The sequence below is a fragment of the Emydura macquarii genome, unplaced genomic scaffold (assembly GCF_026122565.2).
Source record: "Emydura macquarii macquarii isolate MOO-44397 ecotype Brisbane River unplaced genomic scaffold, CSIRO-AGI_Emac_v2 contig_2795, whole genome shotgun sequence".
NCBI classification, from domain to species: Eukaryota; Metazoa; Chordata; order Testudines; family Chelidae; genus Emydura; species Emydura macquarii.
The window spans coordinates 4,982,266-4,988,291 of NW_027132932.1; positions in this window are offsets into that span (position 1 = coordinate 4,982,266).

Below are 6,026 nucleotides of genomic sequence, written 5' to 3' on the forward strand. Positions count from 1 at the left end.
GGAGGGCCAGCTCTGCAGCTGGCATAAGCTGGTGTCGTTCCACTGAGGGCTGAGCCCTTGCAAGTCATTGCCACCTCCAACATTCAGGCTGCTAGTGCTCGAGCCCTCATAATTCATTCCCGGGCTCCCTTTCCCCACCCACCTTCCTCTCAGGGAGCTCTAACAGGCCTAGGAATTTGGAGGCCGGCTTGAGAAATCTCTGAGAAGCCGAGCGTGTGGGCGAAAGCTGGGACAGCATGGCCTAGTGGCAAGGAACCTAGACTTATGGGAGAGCTGAGCTTTATTGAAGGCGCTGCTTTGTGACCTCCTGTGCCCCAGTTTCCCCAGCTGTAGAAATGAGGATAATGATACTTACCTCCTTTTGAATATGCTATGTCAGAGATCAGCATGAACATTAAGATTAAATGTGTATGCAGGCACCCATCTGTGTTCTGTACGTGCTGCGTACCCTCAGTGCACTCTATAAATGATACAAAAGACAGGACTCTTGCAGGTAGGGTCAGCACCTTCAAATACAGGGAATTTGAAGGTAGGTGTAGGAGAATTAAAAGGGAAGGGGGAGAAATCTGGGCAGAATCCCTCCCTGCTCCTCCAAATTTTACCATTTACAGGGTGGTGAATAAACCATCTCTGGCCAAAGAAATGCCGTGCAACATTTTAACAGAATCTGCTTAGGGGGAGGAAAGGATCTGTACAATCAAACAGCTGGCCAGACCTCTGCCCTTGTATTTCATTGTTTGCAATTTGCACAATAGGCGTAACAAAATGCTAATGCCTCACGCCACTCTCTATAGAAGTGGAGGTTTCTGCCATCCAGTGTTGAAGAAGAATAGTACAAGCTGATCTGGTGGAATAAAGAACATGGGAGTCCTGCAAGGTTTGGTTCTTGTGGGTTAAATTATGTGATCCCTGCAGCATCTGTTGTTTGGGATTGGCAGACTGCTGGTTTGCTTGGAGTTTCTGGTTCCTCTCAACCTAAATCTCCAACGGGAAAGTCCCCCCTGCGTTAGCTATCCTCAATCTTGCTCCTTCCTTCCCCGCCCCGAGACCTTATCTTTAGAGGATTCTGGAGGGTGGAGGGACCTAACAAATCAAATCCACCTTAATGAAAACCAGTGCAGTGTTTTAAAAAGCTATGGATGTCTAAGAGTGGCTAAATGCTACTGTGATTGATGCTCTGTACTTCAGAAGATTGTAACCAGTAAGCACTGCGATCAATTTAATTCCTGTGTACTTTTAATGGCAAGTAGTAGTATCTGCACTGGCATGGAAATGCAGATTCAGCCTGAAGGCTGGGACCCCTAGCCAATATCTTGCTGTTCAGTTAGTTTCCAAGCTTGTTATTTACTAATGAGATTGATAGACACCAGCCAGCTAATATACTCAGAGAACTGAGCACTTCCCACCACCACACCCCCTGTGCACACACTTTTTTTTTTTAAAGAAAAACACCTAACAACCTAGAAAATTAAGTGCAAAAAACACATTAATACAACAAGAAGGCTGATGGGTTAGTGCACAAACCACTGCCTCTTGTGCATAGGCTTTATGATACAACCTTTACATATATGATCACTGGTTATATGAATTTCTTGGGGAGTATCTAAGGTTTAGTCAAGGGTGTATTATATTATACAGTTATCAGAGAAGCAGCATGGAGAGATACGATTGCTCTCTATAAATACATCAGAGGGATAAATGCCAGGGAGCGAGAGGAATTATTTAAGTTCAGCACCAATGTGGACACAAGAACTAATGGATATAAACTGACCATCAGGAAGTTTAGACTTGAAATTAGACACTAATCACCAGAGGAGTGAAGTTCTGGAACAGCCTTCCAAAGGGAGCACGGGGGGCAAGAAATCCTAGCTGGCTTCAAGACTGAGCTTGATAAATTTATGGCGGGGATGGTATGATGGGACAGCCTAATTTGGCAATTGACCGATCTTTGACTACGAGTGGCAAATATGCCCAATGGCCTGTGAAGGGATGTTAGATGGGGTGGGTTCTGAATTACTACTGTGTCACTGAGTTCTGAGCAGCTACTACTACCATGGAGAATTCTTTCTGGGAGTCTGGCTGGTGAGTCTTGCCCACATGCTCAGGGTTTAACTGATCACCATATTTGGGGTCAGGAAGGAATTTTCCCCCAGGGCAGATTGACATAGGCCAGGGGGTTTTTTTGTTGTTTTTTTTTTTGCCTTCCTCTGCAGCATGGGATACAGGTCACTGCTGGTGGATTCTCTGTAGCTTGAAGTCTTTAAATCATTATTTGAGGACTTCAATAACTCAGTCATAGGTCAGGGGTCTATTACGGGAGAGGGTGGGTGAGGTTCTGTGGCCTGCATTATGCAGGAGGTCAGACTAGATGATCATACTGGTCCCTTCTGACCGTATAGTCTATGAGTCTATGAGCATGCAATCACATAATCAGAGACTACCATCATCATGTATAGGCCCAAGGACAGCAAAGCTGTGAGAACAGCCCTAGCTCCTGCAGTTCCTCACTTTTGCAAGCTTAATTGTGCAACTTAGAGACCTGGTCTGCACACAGTGTTTGTACCGATTTGGTTAGGGGGCTGGTTTCATAGTGCTACAGTGAAAGCAGTACAAACCCTACTGTGGAATAAATTAAGGGGAATAAGTTATACTGGTGTAACTCCATCCACACTAGGAGGTTCTGCTTTAACTACAGTGGTTTTTCTATAGTTAAAGTGATATACAACTGTGTGTAGACCAGCCCTTAATGTTGCATTATCACTGCTTTTGCATTCAATAGCCCACGGTCTGCTGTCCATGGGGTTGCAGGGGTATAAGCAAGAGCAGAATTTGGCTGATCATTTGCACAGTCACTACGGCTTGCCTTCACTTCAGTGTTTGTTCGCTCCAGGTATAGCTCGAGTGTTACCCCTAACCTGACTCCTGTGCGTGCTAGCTGGCCTGTGAGGGGGTAGAGGTTGAAGTTCACAGGGAGCAGCCCCAGCTAATCATGCACTGGGGATGCAGCAACATGGTGCTGCTAATGCAAACACTCCGCGGCTAATCTGTGCAGCTCGAGTGTTGTTTTGTTGTGTGAGCTCTGACTCGAGCCAGGCGACCCCAAGTGGAATTAACTTGAGTGAAGACAAGCCCTTAGCTGCATGTGTGGTGCACAGCTGGATGAAAGGCCCCAGATAAATGCAGCATCACCAGTCGGTGCATTCAGGTGTTTGTCAGCCAATGCTGGGCAGCCTTTTCATTGCTTCCTGACGTTTGCTTGCTGTCGTGTCTGCTGACGGCATTGCATAGACTTGAAAATCCCTTTTTAAACGTTGTAATATTTTTATCCCGACTTCTTGTTTCACGTCCGATTTTCAGCTGTACATTTAACAAATGTCTGAGGGCAGGAAGCCTGCGTCAGATTGGCAGGTGGTGTAGATCAACATAGAGCCACTGAGGTCAGTGAAGCGATGCTGATTTTCACCAGCGGAGGATCAGGCCCCACATGTTGTTCTGTGTTTCTGCGAAGCGCCTAGCATGCTTTGGAGGCAGTCAGAAAGACTTCAAAGAAACTGTAATATTAGTCATGAATCCTCATCAGCACAACTCTGTCCTAGAAGCTTTGAATAATGAGAACAATTCTTCCCCCCCCCATCCTTTTCTTCTTCCAGTCCACAGCAAAGCTTCCCTAGGTTTCAGTGGGAACAGGTTCGGACCCCTTTCCCCCACTATCGCTGTAGAGGCTTCTGCTGTCATGCAAGGAAAAGGATCTGAAGAATCATTTCTCGTATGGGCCAGAAGCAGAGATTATTCAGAATGCGGTAACCTCGCTGCAGATGCCTTTATTACTATTCATCATTTGTATCACAGTCCTACCTAGACGCCCTTAATGAAATTGGCCCCCTCTCCCTGTGTTGGGAACTGTGCATACACATGTCCCTGCCCCGAAGAGTGTGCTATCTAATGAGACAAGAGATTGGGAGGCGAAACAGAAGCACAAAGAGGTGAAGTGACTTACCCAAGATCATACAGCAGGTCACTGGTAGAGCCAGTTAGAGAACTCAAGTCTCCCGACCCAGCCCAGTGCCCTAACCACTGGACCATACCGCCTCTCGCCACGCTTTCTGTACAAGGAGCTCCCAAAGTGCCCTGCAAGCTTATCTTCATGAGGGGGCTAAAGGAACTTTTGTTTTCTCTGTGGGGGCAGACTAAAGTATAAAATCAGCTAAAAATCTAATAGATAACGTCTCTAGGAGTGTACGCAGCAACCTAAGAACTGCCCAAAGCCAGAAAGCTGTAACAGTGAAAAAGAATCATAATAATGGGCCCAGTACTGCAGATTTTAGCCATGTCAAACTCCCTGTTGAAAAGGGCAGGATACATCTCATTTAATAGGCATGAATGACTACTGCTGTATATGGAGGAGATTGTGGCTGCTGTTGCTTAGAGAGGAAGGATGGTCCAATAGTTAGGGTAGTAGACTGGACCATGGGAAACTACAGTTCAGCTTCTGCTCTACAACAGATTTCCTGTGTGACTGTGGGCCAGTCACTTAGCCTTGCTGTGCCTCAGTTTGCCCATCTGTAAAATGGGGGTAGTAGCATTTCCTTTTGTCACAGGGATGTTGTGAACTGCTCAGATATTATGGTGATGGGGCCCACTAGTGTATCTAGGCTGGACAGTTTAGCAGTTCTTTTAAATGATGGTCAAAAGCATCTCTAGTTTGAGAACGGTGCCTCTTTTTGGTGCGTTATAAATCTAAGTAATGCAAATCCAAAGCTGAACTTGACATACATCTCCAAAGGATGGTTCAGGAGTAATGAAATAAGACACACATTTTTAACATTAAGGGCAATTAACCATTGGAACAGCTTACCAAGGGATGCGGTAAATTCGCTGTATCTCTGGAGTCTCTTCAATTAGGATTGGATGTGTTTCTAAGAGAGATGCTCTAGTTTAACCACAAATTGTTGGGCTCCAGGCAGGAATTCCTGGGTGAAATTCTCTGGTCTGTGTTATGCAGGACTAGATGATCAAAGTGGTCTCCTCTGGCCTTAAGATTTATGATATCTAGAAAATCATCTCTACCACAATGTACAGGGGAAGGACTAGACAACCCATTAGAGCAGAACTTTTTTGCGGGTCTAATTATTTTGTGAGAACACAGCACTAATGACCAAGACAGCTAGATGAACCCTGTTGCTCTTTTAGACTTTAATCCTGTAAACTTTTGTGCATGTGCTGAATTTTACTCATGTGCCTGAATGAAGCACATGCATATGAGTTTGCAGGACTGAGGCTTTAGATGCAATTGTAGGTGGTATATCAGCACGGCTCTGTACCTTTGGATCCAATTTTTCTGGGTCAAAGTCCCCTTAAATGTCATAGCAGAGCTTGGACTGATATATGGTGACACAGATCAGCATGTGCTGCTCACAACAAGGTGGCATTATCCATTGTGAGAAAATGATTCTTGAGCCTACAGAAAAGAGGGAGCATTATTTTAAAAAACATAGAATAATAGAAGTTCGAAATGGAAACTATCTGTTAAGACCAATCAGGGAAGCACAGGGTCACAGACGGAAGACATATAACATGTTCAGCTGATATTACACTGAATCTCAGCCTAAAAAGTCAACTATATGTAAAGTGGTTTCTACAGTCAATTATATGAGCTCTTGCAAATAGACTGTTGGAGATTCTCTCTGGTGAAACCTTGGGTGATACAGAACTGTGTTTGTATGTACGGAGGATGTCCCTATCTGAGTTATTCCTGTAGGACAGCTGAACAATCAGCTAAATAAATACTGTAAGCAGCACTTCTCGTTCCCTTAAGCAGAGTTTATGATTCACCAGTTCAAAACATGTGGATTCCCTTAGTTACAAATATATTATTGTTCAGAGTGCTTCACCAGAAATTGACAAGATCCCTGCTCCAAAGTACTTATCATCTAGTGATGCCTGAAGTAACAGCTAAAGTATTAGGACTTCTGATAATGCCTCTGATAATGCCTCCCACTGTTTTTGGTTTAGACAACCGGATTGAG